This window comes from Haemorhous mexicanus, chromosome 4 (assembly GCF_027477595.1).
Source record: "Haemorhous mexicanus isolate bHaeMex1 chromosome 4, bHaeMex1.pri, whole genome shotgun sequence".
Classification (NCBI taxonomy): Eukaryota; Metazoa; Chordata; class Aves; order Passeriformes; family Fringillidae; genus Haemorhous; species Haemorhous mexicanus.
The window spans coordinates 33,860,739-33,877,533 of NC_082344.1; the positions used below are offsets into that span (position 1 = coordinate 33,860,739).

Consider the following 16,795-nt stretch of genomic DNA (forward strand, 5'->3'; position numbering starts at 1 on the left):
AAAAAAAAAAAAAAAAAAAAAAAAAAAGCAAATCCAAAGCAAGGCCTGATGCTATGTTCCTTTCAGCTTGTTTAGCTTGCCCCCTATGGATGTACCCAATAGGGTACATACCTTGGGAGTTGTGCCTTTGTCTCTGCTGTGCTTGTTGTGTTTTGGGGCAGTGCACAGCTTCTGCAGACAGCCCTGGTGCAGCCTGGAAACTTTTGGCTCAACAATCCTGCTCACCTATAGGATCTTAATGACTGCATCATTCAATGAGCTGTGGATTGCAGAGTGCCAGTCAAGCAATATTATGTTTAGAAAGCAGTGGCTAAGAGACAGCTGGACAGACACTTTCTAATAACATGGATCAAATTATAGGCAGCTGTTGTACTAGTCCATTTAGGTGGGTCTTGATGCTGATGGTTGTTCAGCTCTGAGTCTGAGCCTTCTCTACAGCCCTACAGTGCATGTGTGGTAGTGTATGAATTAAAGCTAATTACTGCAGTAAGCTGCTTCTCTGCCAGGCTGTGAATACAAGCCAGAGTGTTTCAGTGAGTTGCACTAAGCAGCAGATAGATACTAAGCCTTGATTAGTAAAGATGGGTTTTATCTATAGATTAAGAAAGCAGGATCTCAGTACTTAAATGAAAGCCGTGAGATACACCAGGCACCTAGGAATTGTTGCTGTGCCCTCTCAGTACATAGTTTGGAGTAATCAATACACTCACCATATTGTCTCTTGGCTAAAGAAAGAAATCCCTTGTGCATCACGAGCTCAGCACAACATGGCTGGCTCTGAAGGGGCAGACTGTGCCTGTTTGATTTGCATTGGGGTAAACAGGCAGAAAATTAAAATTGATTTTTTTTTTTTCCTTCCAGAGAGATAATTTTGAAGATGTATTTACAGGGCTTGCTAAAACAAGGTGCTGAATCAACATTCTTCATAAAAGAACTGCTCTGAACTGAATAAGCTATAATTGCACTTTTTGATTCTGAGCTGGTAGGCAGTTTGTGAAAACAGAGTTATTTACTAATACTCATTAACAAAGCTTTCAGATGGCCTGGCAAGCAGAGAAGCATATCATGCTCAATCTACAAGAGGAGATAAAATCTGCAAGGAAGCTGGAAATATAACTGCTTACCATGGCTCATTTTCTTCCTCTGGTTCTGTAGGTGCATTTGCCAGCAATTTCCTGTGGCTGAGTATTTGGTCTGCAGGCACACTTGTAATATAGCTATTGTTCATTTGTTCAGAACTTAATGAAAGGTACTCATTTGGGGTTGACTGAAACCCTGATTTCTTACCAGTATTTCCCAAATATTCATGGTAACCAGATTATTAGATCCACTGCATTTCCCCTACACTGCCCTTGGGAATGTCAGACCAGCTCCCAAAATGGATCAATATCTTGGGAAGGAACAACTCTCTAAATTACTAGGGATTTTGAGTTATTCGAGCGCTAATTCATGATACGGGTATTTGAATTTTAGTGAAAGCAGAAGGCTTTAAGGGTACTTATTGCCTCAGGGTTTATTATCAGCAGGTGCTCTGCTGATATGTCTTATAAGCCTGACACACATCAGTTAAGGTTATGATAAGGGACAGCCTGTGAGTGAAATATTGTATGTGTCTCCCTCCCATCAGCTCTTTGAGTCTGACCAGGAAACTGAACTGCCAGGTAACAGGAAAAAGTCTGAGGGTCTGAAAGAAGCAATGGCAGCCTTCTGTCAGGTTTGGATAGATTTCCTTGTAAAATCACTCACTAGCAGAACTCGTGTCTCCAAAGGGAATCACTCACTCAGGTGTGAGTGAGTGATTCCCTTTGGAGACACGAGGGAATTCCCTTTGACTATCAGAACTCAGGTCTCCATAGGGATAAAGACTGAAATTTGCCTCCTCAGCCTCCTTGGGTAAGTTGTCCTCTCTCTTAAATATGAACCCTCTGACTAATATCCTCAGGTTTTACCTATGCCTATAAAAGCTTTTAAAATCTTTCATTGTGGCTTTTTTTTTTTCCCCCAGATTCCTTTTCCTAGGTATTAGATGCTAGGAAAGGGATGTTGTTGCCACTAAAGTGGAACATACTGGTTGGTTCTGAAAAAATGAGAAATGCTAAACATGCAGCCTTTTCTATTACAAAAGCAGTAGGGCTGTAGTACCCAGTTCTCACTCATACATTAAGAGCAGAGGATCTTCCTCTAACGTGTGCATTTTAATTTGGTGGTGTTACCTGGAGAAGTTACCTGCTCTTAGGATAGAAAAGGATTGCTGGGCAGGTTATATGTGCAAAATTCACCCCAGGAGCATAGAGGAAGTCTCTCAACCAGGTATTTGCCACAGATCTCATTCTGTAGGGTGGCCTGCCTGAAATATAATGGAAAACTTGGGTCAAGACAGAAAAAAAGAGATTACTTCCTACCTTCTTTGCCGGTGACAAAGAGTGGCAGTAAATAAGTTGTCTTCAGGTTTGTGCTGCCTTTAAATCATCAGAATCTACCAGTTTCCACTGGTTCATTTGACTCATCTCCCTCCTGTCTGACGTATCTGGCCTTTGTGCTAGCCAGCAATGCTGAAAGAAACAACCTTCAGTGGCATTCCTGCTCTTGCACTGGCTATGCTCTGTTCTCATGTTGGAAAGATGTTTCCTTGGACTCCAGTGGCAAGCCCTAAACTTTATTTTTACTGGAATTACTGGCTTACAGACAGGCTCTCTGCATTGCTACTTTGCTTTGATAGTGTGTAAAAGGCACAGTTGTGCGAACTACCTTCTTTTAGGGCACATACAGGACTGGTATATTAATTGTAGCCTCCAGATGGCTCATTTCTCTCTCTAGCTCACCTCTCTCTGGCTCAGAAAGTAAATTGTATTCCAGTATGTGGTCAAGTAGGCAGGAAATAGAATAGATGCAATGGTTTCTTCTACCATGAAAAAGCTTTTAAGTATTTTAGTTTCCTTCTTTTAGCCTGTGTAGTTGCCCAAAGGTTTAATAAAGCAGCAATTTTAGTTTGTAGCATAAAATGTCCATCATTAAGAGGGTAGCTTGCTGTGTTCCTCTTTGGTTCTGCTGTCTAAAGAAATTATCACGGCTGTCATCAGCCTTTTCCTCTTATCACGGCTCGTTCACAGCCTGTGAAACTGAGAAGCATTGTATCCGTTAAAATTCAAGGAGTGCGCTGCAGTTTCTCTCACTAAATGAAATCATACTGCAGCTTGTTTTCTTCTTGACATCTTTCTTCTTATGCAGCATCTTCAGTTGACACTTTACTCTCTAATGCTCTCTAATGTAATCCCTTAATGTACTGTCAAAAGTTAACATTTTTTATACTGATATCCTGGCATGGAATTCTGCAGGTCTTATTCTGGCAAAACTCTTGCTGGAGGCTGGTTACTTAAAGACTGAAGTGGGACTGTGAGAATCACAATCTTTTCCCATATGTGTGATTTAATTTCTGTTTCTGATGGGGATGTTTAGCATGATACCTTTGGCCTTCTTTTCAATTAGTTTTCAAATGTGTAAGAGCAAGTTGATAAGTATTAGATGAGGTTAATGTCAACTCCAGCACTGCATTGACTGAACTTTCAGCACTTTTCAGACATTGCCTTCTTGAGACCATCTGTCTGAAGAAATGTCTCCTCCTCTCTATTTTCCCTGTAATTTTCTCTTGATACTCTTCTCTTCCACTTTGAAATCTATGCTTAACACTCATATACACTTTGGGATCCAGAGCTACAGCAAAACATTTCCTTGGATCATACTGGCTATGGAATATGTTACACTCTCACATTCCAATTCATAGATGGAAAAATGTGAGCCAGGGCTGATGTGGCTCTGGCTGCAAAAGAGATAATGCAAGAGTGGGAAGAGGTGTTCATGTGGATGGAGCAGGGACAGCATCTTTTATATGCATGCAGATATGTAGATAAGGATAGTTTCAGCAGAGAAAGTTTTGTTGCCTACCTGCCCCAAAGCTCTGGTCAGCTTCAAGCCTGTCAGCCTTTCACTCTGACTTGTAGTGTCTTCTGGCCTCAGGCCCCTCATCCTTAGTCCAAGTCTCCAGTTGATGCCTGTGTGGGCAGGGCATGTAGCTTTTCCCTGTCATCCGTGCCCCTTGCCTCACTCAGAAAGTTCACAGGCTCTTCAAATTTCTGCCACAACTCTTTTCCTATCCTAGAGGCACCTTTTTTCCCTGGCCTCCCATGTCCCATCTTCCTGAACCTCTGTGTCCCGTGCCATTTAAGATGCTTGTTCTCCCTGCCTCTCAGTCCTTAAGAGCTTCCCCAGAGCTCTTTGCTCCTGCTGTATTCTCTTCCTACTCTCTGTCTTCCTCACTACAGCCCAGTGTTTGCTGTCTGAGAGACAGGGGGCTCTTTGTTCTCCCCTGGAGTCTCAGGTTCTTCAGTGCAAAGGTCTCAACATACTTTCTTTTTCCTCTTTATTGTACTTGAAGGCAGGAAAGTAGGACAGGTCCAGGGTGAACCAGGCACATATTAGTTTTTGTGTGCTGTAAAGGGGGATAGCTCCAGGCAAGGTCAGAGAAAGACTAAGCCAAGAAATATATAAGCATGGGGGTTTTTTTAGAAAATGTAGCCTTTTCTATTTTTCTTGGAAAACAAAGTGTCCAGTGTTCAACAAATATCTTGTGAACCAACTTCAGGCCCAGAGCTGCTTTTGACCTGTTTGCTGTGATTCTTCATGTGCTCATTTCTTTGTGTTACCAGTCACATGGTAACATTTCTGATTCTTGGATGAATGATGTTTTCAAACAAAAAGAGGGATTTGGACACATTACTTTTGGTTCAGAACTTTTAATGAATGCAGACATATGAAAATGTTTTACATCAGTGTTTCCAGGATACTTGCTTTTGAAAGGAAGCTTACATGAATGGAAGTTTGTGAAAAACAGGAATACTGAGAGAGTACAATTTTACAGGAGCCAGGGCTCATGGTTAATTTTTCAGAGTAGCAAACTATGATTCAGAGCAGTGCCGAGCAGAAGCATAAGCTGGGCACAAACTGAGTGTATGCCCATATTTAAGGGACATGATTGCCACAAAAGTTTGACTGAAGACCTTGGAGTAGGACTACAGTCAGGAGGAGCGTGGGGCTTACTTGCTGCTACATGGTGTATTTTTATAAGAAGCTTGAGCATTTGGTTGCATTGTCTTTCTTCCCCTGCTCCAATCCATAATGTCTGCCGCACTCAGTGGACACTGAGGAGTTATTTCACCTCTCTCAGGCTGCAGAAAATAGATGCATTTTTTCCCAGTCTTCTGTCAGGCAATGAACTGTATCTGTTCACTGGGAGCTCAGCAAGTGCCTCAGTGTGAGGTAAGAAGTGTGAGGGTGCACTCAGAGGGGAACAGGGGCCTTTGAAAACAGTCTAATGTTTGTCTTTTGAAATTATGTTCTTCTAATGTTTTACATACCCTGATCAAAACAACTGGGGCATATGCACTGCATAGTTGCCTAAAGAATGTGAAATATCCAGCCATTAACTCCTGTTCTGTGGATTTCCAGGTGGGAAAAAGGAATCATCATTTCATCTCACTTAGAAGGGAAAAGGCTGTGTATGTCTCCATCACCAATGTGCTCCAAATGATTTCATGTGCCCCAGGCAAGCCCAGATCCCTGCAGTCACAGATGTGAGACTTGATGGGAAAAGTTGCTTAGTTATGCTTATTCTCCCTTTTTTTTTTTTTTCCTGTGGACAGTCAGGGACTACTGCAGGCAGTAGTGAAAACAGAAGCAGCCATGGGGCTTCTCCAACGATGACATCAAGGTTCTAATGCATTGTGTTTTTGTCTGAGACGCGTTTTTTCTTTCTGTGAAAGAGAAGTGATAGATTATAAAGCAAAACCCATGTGTCATGAAAAAAAAGCCAAAAGCATTGAAACAGCCCCATTCTCATCTAAGAGCTGGAGCAGGCAGCAAAGGATTATCCATTATATCTGTTTGGAAGATCAGCTAACAATTATGTGTCTTTCTGGAGGGGGACAGGCTTTTGCTGAACTCAAGTCACTGGACACCAAGCTGAAGTGCTATGATAAAATACGTGAGGCCAGACCTACTGAATAGAAGTTTAGCATTTGAACCCAGACCCAAGGCAGCTCTTCCATGTGCTGGCTTTAAAATGCTGGGGATAAAATGATTTATAATGTCACAGCTAATTTGTCTTTTGAAAATGAATTATTGTCAGTACCAAAATCTGTTTTTTTATTTCATTAAGTGAACTGAAACTTCACATTGAACTCTTCCAGGGATAGTTTTGTTTCAGCTTATCAGACCTGTGGTTTTTCAGTCAGTACAAAGCCTGACAGCTTGTTTGCATCAGAAGACTCATCTAGAACTTCAGTTGTGACTGACTAGAAATCTGCATAAACATATTTAAAGTCCTATACCAAGTGGTCTAGAGTTAAAACCAAAGGTGAACATATACCTGTGGTGAGACCCAGGCTTGTTAATCTACCATCCTGAGCTTCTATCATTTAGGTAATTTCACAAATTCAGATTAAATGGAAAGTGTATTCTCTACCAAACCAAGACCTTTCACTTGTCACTTCATCAGTATTTAAAACCAGTTGAAAACCAGATTGGTTTCAGCTATACCTTTGCAATGCAGTGCTTCCGATACAAACACACTAGACTAGATGGGAGCAGAGGTCAGGCCAAGAGAGATACATATCCTGCCATCTCCTGTGTGTCACAGCATGTCTGTCGCTGACTGAGGAGGGACACTTTTCCCTTGCTTTTAGGAACATGTAATGGTGTTTGAAAAAACTTTTCAAGCATCTACATATAAAAGATACATAGTCGGCATAATCAGTAGCTAAGCTGCATCCTACTCCGCTCTTGTCCTACTAATATTGCTAAGATAGTTGATCTTGGTGAAAAATTAATATGGAAAATAACAGGGTATTTTGTATAGGCATTTGAAAAATATCTTAAATGGAAGCTGCCATTTTTCTGAAAAGACAAATTGTTCCTAGAAAGTTGTTTTTCCTATCTGATCTGTTCTTTTTTGCAGTCTTTCCTATATGAAGCTTTCTAGAGTAAGTTTTCTCACCATCAAAGTGATGAGTATCTTCCATCTCCATTTCTGCAGAAAGCCAAGATCCCTGTGCTCAATAGGAACATGGGGCTTGACTGCCCCAAAATTCACAGAGACAAAGTGTGAGAATGTGAGCATCAAACAATGCTTAGATCTTAGACGTTGCCCTTAGATCTGGGCAACAGTGAGGGGACACACAGCTGGCCTCCCTGAGGGCAGAAGCTATGTATGGACGGTAAGATACTGGTACCTCACAGGGATGAGATAAAAGAGGAAATGAAAAATACAAATAAAAAAGGAGATAAAGTCAGTGAGTAAGAATGATTCTCGGAACCTGAAAAATGAAGGTTCATTTAAAATTGATCTGCTGTTTTTGAATCTTGAATTTTCTTGAGGTTTTCTGCAGGAATTGCTATTTGTGAAAGCCACCTTTGATGTAAATGGAGTGGTTTTTTGAGAGAACAGATATCTTGAAGACCACTTGAGAGATCAGTGTGAATTAATAAATTTGCTCCTTTGGGAGAAAAAACATTCAGTCAGCAAAAGCATCACAAACTGAAAGTGGTTATTTCTACTTATTCTTCTCTTTATTACCATATGTCACCAAAAAAAGTTTTCTTACTTCAAAGATAACAGTAATTCAGCTTGTCCTTGTACAGTGGGGAGAGACCTGCATGCCCAGAAAACCACACAAGGTCTACTCTGCTGTCGCCCACGAAAAGATCTGTCCCCAAACCTGTAAGTCTGCTCTATAAGGATCAGGTTCTTTGGTATCATGGAAAATATTAGTAACAACATGAGGTAGTCAGTTCACCCCACTTGGTTATTACTAAGTGGGACAATAACTCAACTATTACCAACCCCTGCTTATTGCTGTTTCAGAAAATACTGTTATTTGCTTCAGCTGACATCTGTGCATTTTGTGTGTTTTGCTGCTTGCTACCATGACAAGAGAACAGAAGAGAGGAAAAATGCTAGAATGTAGGCAAAGTTGTCCAACTTTAGTAGCAGCTGAGCCGTAGGGCACATGGAATCTGTTCTCATAGACCTCTTGTTTGTGTGGGGTGCCCTGGTGTCTAATAATACAGCTCATGTGGGGCCTCTTACATTGGATCACTGGATTGTATTTCACTCATCTGGACAGCTGCCTTTTTTTCACAAAAGCTGTAGGAATATAATACCTTTGGGATCTCTACCTGATGTGACTGAAATTATTCAATGAGTTACACAACTACTGGAAGGAATTGTGACAGCACAGGCAAAACTAAACACAAAAAATTAATGCATAATTTCCTCTTTTGCTTCTACTGATTAAAGGGCCTTGTTTTTTGGGTTTGGTATTGGTTTTGGTGTTGTTGTTTGCTTGTTTGTTTTTAGTGATTTTTTTTTAATCATTCACCTGCTTTTGGCTTTAACAGTCCAGTTGTGTCAGTCCTGGATCCAGGTACAAATGAGTAGACAATCAGCACAATCTTGATTGTGCCAAGATGAAAAACTGAGCAAGTGACAAGGCTCAGGACTTTTAGTCAGAGTGTTTACAATGGTGTTTTTATTTTGTTAATGACTCACTGTACTGATTCACCGATGCTTTAGTGAAAGCTGCCTTGTTCAGAGTCTCATTATTCAAGCAGAGTAAATTATTCCCAGTAGAAAAGCTTGAAAAAGTCCTCTGCTAAAACTAACAACTAAATAAAACTTGCTATTTTAAAGAACATACAGAGAACTTTAATTTTAAGCAATGGCAAAACTTTTTTTATCCACCATAATTTTTTTTCTTGATTTTTTTATTGGGAAAAGAATCTTATTCTGTCCTGACACAGAAGCCATGAACTATCCAAAAATATAGGTGACTCCTTAAGCCTTTGGTACTTGAATGTAATCAGGGCACTAGACCTTTAAATAGATGAAAATAGGGGCTGAAGGTGACTTGGGAGCTTTGAGGGCATGGACTTTCATGGGGTGCATATCAAAACTTTGGTAAAATGTTCATTCTGGTAATGAATGGCTTGAACCACCCGAGAAGCTCCCTGTTCAGCAACTGTCCACTGGCTCTGAGTTGCCTCAGTAGGAAAGAAACCCCACCAAACCAAAACAAGACCCCCCCAAAAACCAAACAAAAAAACCTACCCCAAAACAAACTTAGCAACACATTAGATTTGCTTCCCACCTCGAAACATTTAGAGGATGTAGGGGGATCAGCGTTCGCGTTCCTGTTTATAAAAAACAGGTTGTTGTAAATGACTTGCTCAGCTGTTGACGGTTTCATCCAGCGCACTGGATTTCCCTGCCCCTTTCCAGAGAGGCTGTTTGTGCTGGGAGCCAGGGAGGGCTGCAAGGTCGCTTTGTTTCCGCAGCGGGGAGTGCGGGGACCCGGCTGCCACTTCCCTGAGTGGTGGGTGGTGCTCCGGGCTGCTGGGCGCTGCCTGGGGGAGCGGTCAGGCGTCTGCAGACGGGAGACCATGCCGGCATGGGGCCAGCTGTTTATTTTCAAAGCCTTTGTACCTCAGGTTACTTGTAAGGCCGATGCTTGGGGAGTTCTGCTAAAACTGGACCGTGTACGTTCCCTAGTTTGCCTGTAATTTGCAGTTTATGAAAACCAGATGGATGACTGAGCGTTCTGCAAGTTAGGGTAGGAAGGGCATCTTCTGACATAACGCAGCTTTTACAGAAAACATTGAGTTAAGAAGATTCAGGCTCAAGCTAGATTGCTTCTTCCCTCCCCCCCACTTTTGTCTATTTTTACTGCATCATTGGTATGTGTCCAAGGAAAGTCGGCCATATCATTCGGAAATACAAGGGGATAAACTTTTGACTGTCGGATCTCTTCAGGCTGAGGGACTCCAGAGTAAATGAACTGGGAGAGAGAGAATTAAGAGGAGGGATTTCTTTAGATGAACTTTTTCGGTTGTCTGCTCTGCCGAGAGCAGTGTAAAATAACGAAGAAACTGCAGCAGTCCTTTCCCACTGTCTTTCTAAATAATGTAAGTTACCCTTTCACACTCATCTCTAAATGTTCGTATGCTCTTTCTGCTTTCGAGTATTTTGTGAGAGCAGTGGTTTTATAGCCAGTGAGCTCTTGCCAGGAGCTCTGCTGTGTGAGTGAGTGAATTGTGTTGTCTTTCTTTTTCTTTCTTAAGTCAGGGTGGTAGCGGAGAAGCCGAGCAGTTTGACACCGCCTTTCTTTGACAGTCGTGTTAGCTCGGCTTTAGATGGCTGTCGAAACCTTTAAGCCTTTTCAGTGTTAATGCAGAAATTTGTTTGTAGCTGGCAAAAGACAATAGCAAATGTTTTGATTGAACTGTGCATGTCAGGCTTGCAGTAAGAGCAGGCGTTTCAAAGGGGACTGTGTGATGCTATGTAAAGAAGACAGGATGTGACAAGGGAAAACAAATGTTTCCTGCTCTTTAATATTTAAAAGAAATAATTGAAACAGAGCCAAGGAGTTCGCCTAGGAAAGAAATAGGGATGTTTATTCAAAGCAAAATAATGACTCTGTAAATCTGAGAGGACAATGCCAAGGTCTAATTAGGAGAGACAGTTTACTTTTCACAGTGGTTCATTTTCTGAAGCTGGAAGTTGGCAATAATGTTGCCATATTCTGTGGTGCTTTTGTGAAGTGTAACTTGAGCCATTACCTGATTCATAGCTCTCCATAGGTTAGTGAGGTAGGTTGATTACTCTCCTCTTAGTTCATTCTGGTATTTTCAAAATGCAATCTAGGCACTGTCAGGCAGATTGATAGGTTTAAGTAAAAACAAGGGGTATAATTATAGATGATATACCAGGTATTATACTAAGAATAAAGCAAGAAACAGACCAAGAAAATCATCCTGAACTCAAACATTTATCAGGCCAAAGCAATGACACAGATGTTAATTTACAGGGGGACAAATGAGAAAATTGTTGTGAAAGTACTATGACTAAATAAATATTTCTTAGATAAGGATGTAGCTTAAGAAAAGTTGCTTTCTGTTCCAGCCTTAGATTTTTTGTTTTTTTGGGCAAGGAATTTATTATCTAGATAATAGTCTATGGCCAACTATTATGATCTAACAATCAGAAGTTTTTTTCCTCAAAATTCCATATTGCTGCTTGTGTGAAAACAAATGACATTGATAGAAATACTAATGAGAGCTTCTAGACAATGTGAATATTTTTCATTAACTTGGAAATATAAACTGTAGGGTTCAAAAAGCATATTAAAAGGTTTGTTTTGTTAAAATCTGTATAAACTTGTTTATTTTCAAGTTAGTCTCATAATTTTCTGGATGATATCTAAAGCGTGGTTCTAGAGAGAAGGTACTGGAAAGCTGCTGTACCTGGTCTTGGGACTGCATCATCCTGCTCACAAAGGCAGCAGAAAGAGGAGGTTGTTCCCTGTTTCCAGAGAGTTTGGGGGAGGAATCAGTCTGTTAGCTGCTGACAAAATGAAATAAGGCTTCTGTGCTTTGGTCCTCATCCAGAACTGCTTACCATAAACCAAAGGTTTCCTCAAACATCTCAGTAAAGCATTTGACAAACTTGAGTGGTGAAGACACTCCCATGTCTCATCTGGACCTGCAGTGCCCACAATGGCAATTATGATTATAAAGAACAGGTTTGTGTTTTCTTCGTGGAGGGTTCATTTCTGTTCTTGAGATTTATCCTTTTTCATGAGAAATGGCTTTGATAGGCCTTTAATAAATACATCTTTCTTCAGGGAGAAGGCTAAACAGAACTTTTGTTCAAGGAGCATCTGTAACACTGCCTGAGGGCCAGAAGGAAACTTTAATTGGATTTTATGACAGAACTAATTCTAGATTTGATTATAGGGTTTCTGGGAAGAGGGAAGGATTAAAATCATGCAAAAAAATTATTTCAGTCAAGATATTTCATGTCTTTTGATTTCTTTATGTAATTTGCAAAGGGAGACAGTGAATGCATCCTTCTAGACACAGAATAAAAATTAGAAGTATGTATACATTTAAGGCTTTGGCAGAGTGGTGGGGGTATGTGTGTCTTAAAAGTTCATCTTTTTCATGGCATTGATATTTGATGAAATCTTGTGTTTGAGGCTAGATTTGAGGCAAGCAGTGGCACATGGTGGCACATGCAAGTGCTGTCTGAATTCTGCTATGTCCAGCAGCATGCACAATGTTTGGAACATTAGACCTTACCTGGGCAAAGATGGTAATTCTGCTGGGGGATTTCCCCAGCCCACGATACTATTCTTTCTCTGACAGTCCTGGTTTTAGCTTGCAGCTCAAGTTGTTTACTGGAAAATCCCAGATAATTGGTGCTTGAAGCCATCATGAAATCATGCTGGGCCTGTCTTTGCCTGATAATGGAATTTCATTAATTCATAACAAAACTAGAATTTGGACAGCTTATGTAAACACAGTGATGCTCCTGATTCCTTTGAGGAAAACTGAGGAACTAAATTAACTGGAAAGGTACTGGGTGTTCTAATCCAGAGAACAAAGTGTTGTACATTACTATACTGAAGCTGAAATTTAATCATCTGCATAAAGTATTAAACAGACATAGTTTTGCAGAAACATGTAATATTGTGTCTAGACACATGAACTATTTTTATAAAAACAAAGGCACAATGTATAGTAGGTTAGGATAAATTCTTGAGCCACTTGTAAAAGCATTTGATTTGATCTGCTGGCAAGCATTTTGTCTCATCAGAATTAAATGTGTCTGAGGATACAAGTGTAGCTAGTTTGTACTTTTTTTTTTTTATACACAGCAGCAAGCATACATTACTGCAAATAATAAGTTCAGTTTATAAAGAATTTTCTTTAACACAATGGCATTATATAAGGGAATAACACTTTAGATTTAATTAGTTGTTTTACAGACAATGCAATGTTCTGTATTATAAAATGCCACTAATTCCGAAACCCTAAAAAATTCCTCCTGGAATTCTGCCCATCCATTTTTTGCAGGGTAACATATATGAACTTGCCTTTTTCAGTTATCGACGAAATCCAGTGACTGCCAGATTGCAATCCACTATAGCAAATGCTACACTTGGCTGACACCTTCAACCAAAATTATCATTCTCAATATTTATATGCTATCTCCAGAGACTGCAGGTTATTCTTTTGTTTTCTGTAATGTTTCCTGGTAAAAAAAAACAAAGGTGGGGAGAGCTAACCGTGTGAAATGCATGGCATGGGCTGTTAAAAAACTAGACTGAAAACAAAAATCAATATTTGTTGAAAGAAATCAATATAGGAAAGAAAATAATGACTATTTAGAGTTTTTTAAAATACTGAAGGGAAAAGAACAGGGCTTAGCAGTCACATAAATGCACTTCACCTCTCTATACCTCCATTTTCGATAAGTTACTTTTCAAGACATGATTCTTCTGTTAGAATTGCACTTGCTCTTCTATTTGTTATGTGACATGAATGGATTGCAGGCAGTCCCTTGGTGTGCTGTAAGATTTGTATTAACGTGTCTGTAAAGGAAAGAGCTGCCTGGTTGCAAACACTTAAAAAATGAAATTTGGAAGAATTCCTGTTTTGTGCACTAGATCTTTTTTCTTCCTTTTTGTTTTTGATCAACTGAAATAAAGAATGCCTTCCACTGAAGAAAGCTCAGGCTGACCTTTGGAGAAATGAAAATGGCATTCCATGACAAACTTTCTGAATGGTTTTATTTCTATCAAGACCATGTTTTATTTCAGTGGTTTAAACAGATAAATATTTGTTGTATAAATTGTCACATTAAAGGCATTTTCCTTTGTTTTCTACCACAGACTGTCTAAACATTTTCTGTCCACAATCTGTAGACATATTGCATGTCACTCCTTCTAATAATTGGGGTGCCTGGTTATATTTGGATTGGGCATCACTTATTTTGAAAGGTAATATTAGCTGGAAGTCAGTAATTTAGCTTGATAACAGTTTATAACTGGAATACCATACCATGAAAGAAATTATGTAACATGTCACTAATGTTCTGTGTGGGGACAGCCAAGGATCTAGTCAGCTGAGAAGTCTACTGGCAACTAGGCAGGCTTCCTACTTGCTAGCTGGACTTTAGGGCAAAAACTCAGGGGCAAATCCCATTTGAAAGGAAGAATTGAAATTGGAAATGCAAATGAAATATAGTTCTTGAGGTACTGAGCAGGTAGATGTAGTAGGTAGATGTGGGCTGGCTCTATCCATCTGGCCACTGTCTAGTTGCAATAGGGTTAAAAGAGGCACAGCTAAATTAAGAAGAGACTAATCATAGACACGTGAAAAATGTTTGCAGCTTGTATTCTGGCACTTCTAACATTACATGGTGACCCTGCTAACACAAGCATCAAAAGAAACTCATCCTGAAATGGCTGTGATGGTTTGTTGCTAAATATTTAATCTAGGTGGTAATAACCCTAAGAATATGCCCTGCCACTAGGAGAAGAGAAATGTCTTAAAAATTTACTGTAATCAGGTGTATACTTAATATTCCCCTGGAAGAACTCCAAACAACTCTGCTTTTTATGGTCAGTACTTTTGCTTGTATGTAAAAGTACTATTCATTGTGTCTCACTTTAAAACCATCTGAATATTATCAGTTTTGGGTTTATTGCAGGAGTGATTAATTACATGGATGGTGATTTTCAGTCCTTATGCCAAGGTGGATGCTCTTGGTGAAAGACACATAAGGATTGAAGTAGATGCAATTACTTTTGATCAGATTTTAAATGCTTGAGATGACTGTTCAGCAATTTGCTTGCTCGTAATCCAGTATGGATTTATTTGTTTAAGTGTTATTAGTTCTGCCTAAACATGTGTATGATCAGTTTATTTATGGGTGACTTTCTGTTCTTTTGTCATGGAAAGCTATTTGTTTTGTGCTGCCATGAGCTTCTGTTCTTGATTTTTTTTTCTTGTAGTTCTGGAAACAAAGAATAACAATCCCACTTCTTTTTTTTTCTTCTTTTTTTCTTTTTTTTTTCCTTATTTTTTTCCCTTTTTTTTCTTATTTTTTCTTTTTTTTTCTTTTTTTTTCTTTTTTTTTCTTTTTTTTTCTTTTTTTTTCTTTTTTTCTTTTTTCCATGGGTTTGGAATGCTAGTTTTGAGGATACTCCTTCAGCAAATGTGCAATTTGGAAATTTGTCATGTCTGGACTGATGGCTTAAAAAAAGCTTTAGTCCCTGTGATGATCTATACTGTGCCTGCCTCCTTCTACATCAGAGCTCAGCAGAACCTTGTTATTTGTGAGCTTGAAGGTGATATCTACCAGTGTGTTTTGTGAAGTGCTCAGGAGTTGATTTAGCAAGGAAAGAGCAGTGTCCATATTATTTTGAACTACATAACTCTGAATAGTATGAAAACATGAAAGTGCAAAATGTTCCTGCACCTTTTGCAGAACAAAAGCCCTCTGAAGTAGTGATGGAGTCTTGAGAAAATACACTTGAAGCAATTACTTACAGAAAAACAACAGATTGCACTCAAAAGATTGTGCTGAACTTGGAAATGTTCTTGAAACGATCCCAACAATTATGGGTTTTGTGTGCCTCTGAATGCATTAATCTCTGTAGTGGTCCTTGGAGAGACAGTAAGTGTCCCATATTTAGCTCCAGCCATGTTTGGTCCATCATCTGTAGTATTAGAGAACTTGCATATTTTGTGAGAAATGGGACTTCCAAAAGAGCAGGTGTCAGCAGTTTCAATGATGTCTTCAGGGCCCCTTGGTTCTTCTGTGAACAGCTGTAAGTCGCAAATACTGTAAATCCCTCTACTTAAAAATTCCTCAGGAACTAAAATGACCCCCAGGAATGAAAATGCAGGACTGATGAGCAAGCCATTTACAACATACATAAACTCGTGAAGAGGAAAAGCTGCCATGTTTCTCTGCGTTCATATAGTTTTTTTGTTTGGTTTTGCTTTTTCTGTTCCTTTTCCAGTAAGGAAACAGTATTCATGAGACTCCCTTCTACAACTTTCTCTCCTGTAATCCCTCTATTGGTGGAAGTGTTAGTGTAAACATTCAGGGATTAACTCCCACAAGATAAGCCCCTGCAGGTGCTGGTTTGTTTTGTTTCTAGGTTTTTTGGGGTTTGTTTGGGGGTTTATTTGTTTGTTTGTTTTTTATCTTGAAAGCAGGTTTAATTTGATATCTAGAACTCGAGTAATTGCACTGTGCTGAAGTTAGGAAACGTAGGGCCAACATGTCAGGTAAAGCCACAGATTATTTCATAGCATCTGATGGTGGTTTTTTCTCCTGAGTGTTACTCTGACACAGTATTACTATATGGGTTAATATGTGGTCTTTCCAAAGTGCTTTTAAGTTTTACTGGACTCTCTTCAAAGAACTGGTTCTTCTCTTATTACATAATTCTTAGTCTGCTCTGAGTAGTTTTGGGAGCAGCAGGTCTTTGTGCATCTCTGCTCAGAAAACATTAGAAAGAAAAAATTAAGTGTTGCACCATGAAGATTTCATTCTGCTTATCAAATAAGCAGTGATAACTTTTTGTCAGTGATAACTTCTTGTCTTGCATCTAAAACAGCTGGAAATATATTTTGATTGTAAAATACAGTCATGTTCTGAGATACTTAAGTTCTAATTAAAGTCAAATAATTTTTCATTAATTTACAAAAGAAATCCTTTACTTAAAAATCTCTTAGTGGATATATGTACATCCCTTTATTGCACAGAAAAGGAAGACATTAAGTACTGGAGGATCGTTCTATTAGAATTGCACTATATGTTCTGTGTAGGCAGAGAATCCCCTCATCCCTTAGCTTCCTCATTCTAATTAGATTTTACTATTCCATC

At 39.4% G+C, this 16,795-nt stretch overlaps 1 protein-coding gene across 5 annotated transcripts in view; it reads left to right on the plus strand.

The window, feature by feature from the left end:
* The window catches only part of TRIM2 (tripartite motif containing 2), a 110,629-nt gene that overhangs the window by 41,135 nt on the left and 52,699 nt on the right, over window positions 1-16,795 (plus strand). The window lies entirely within an intron of this gene.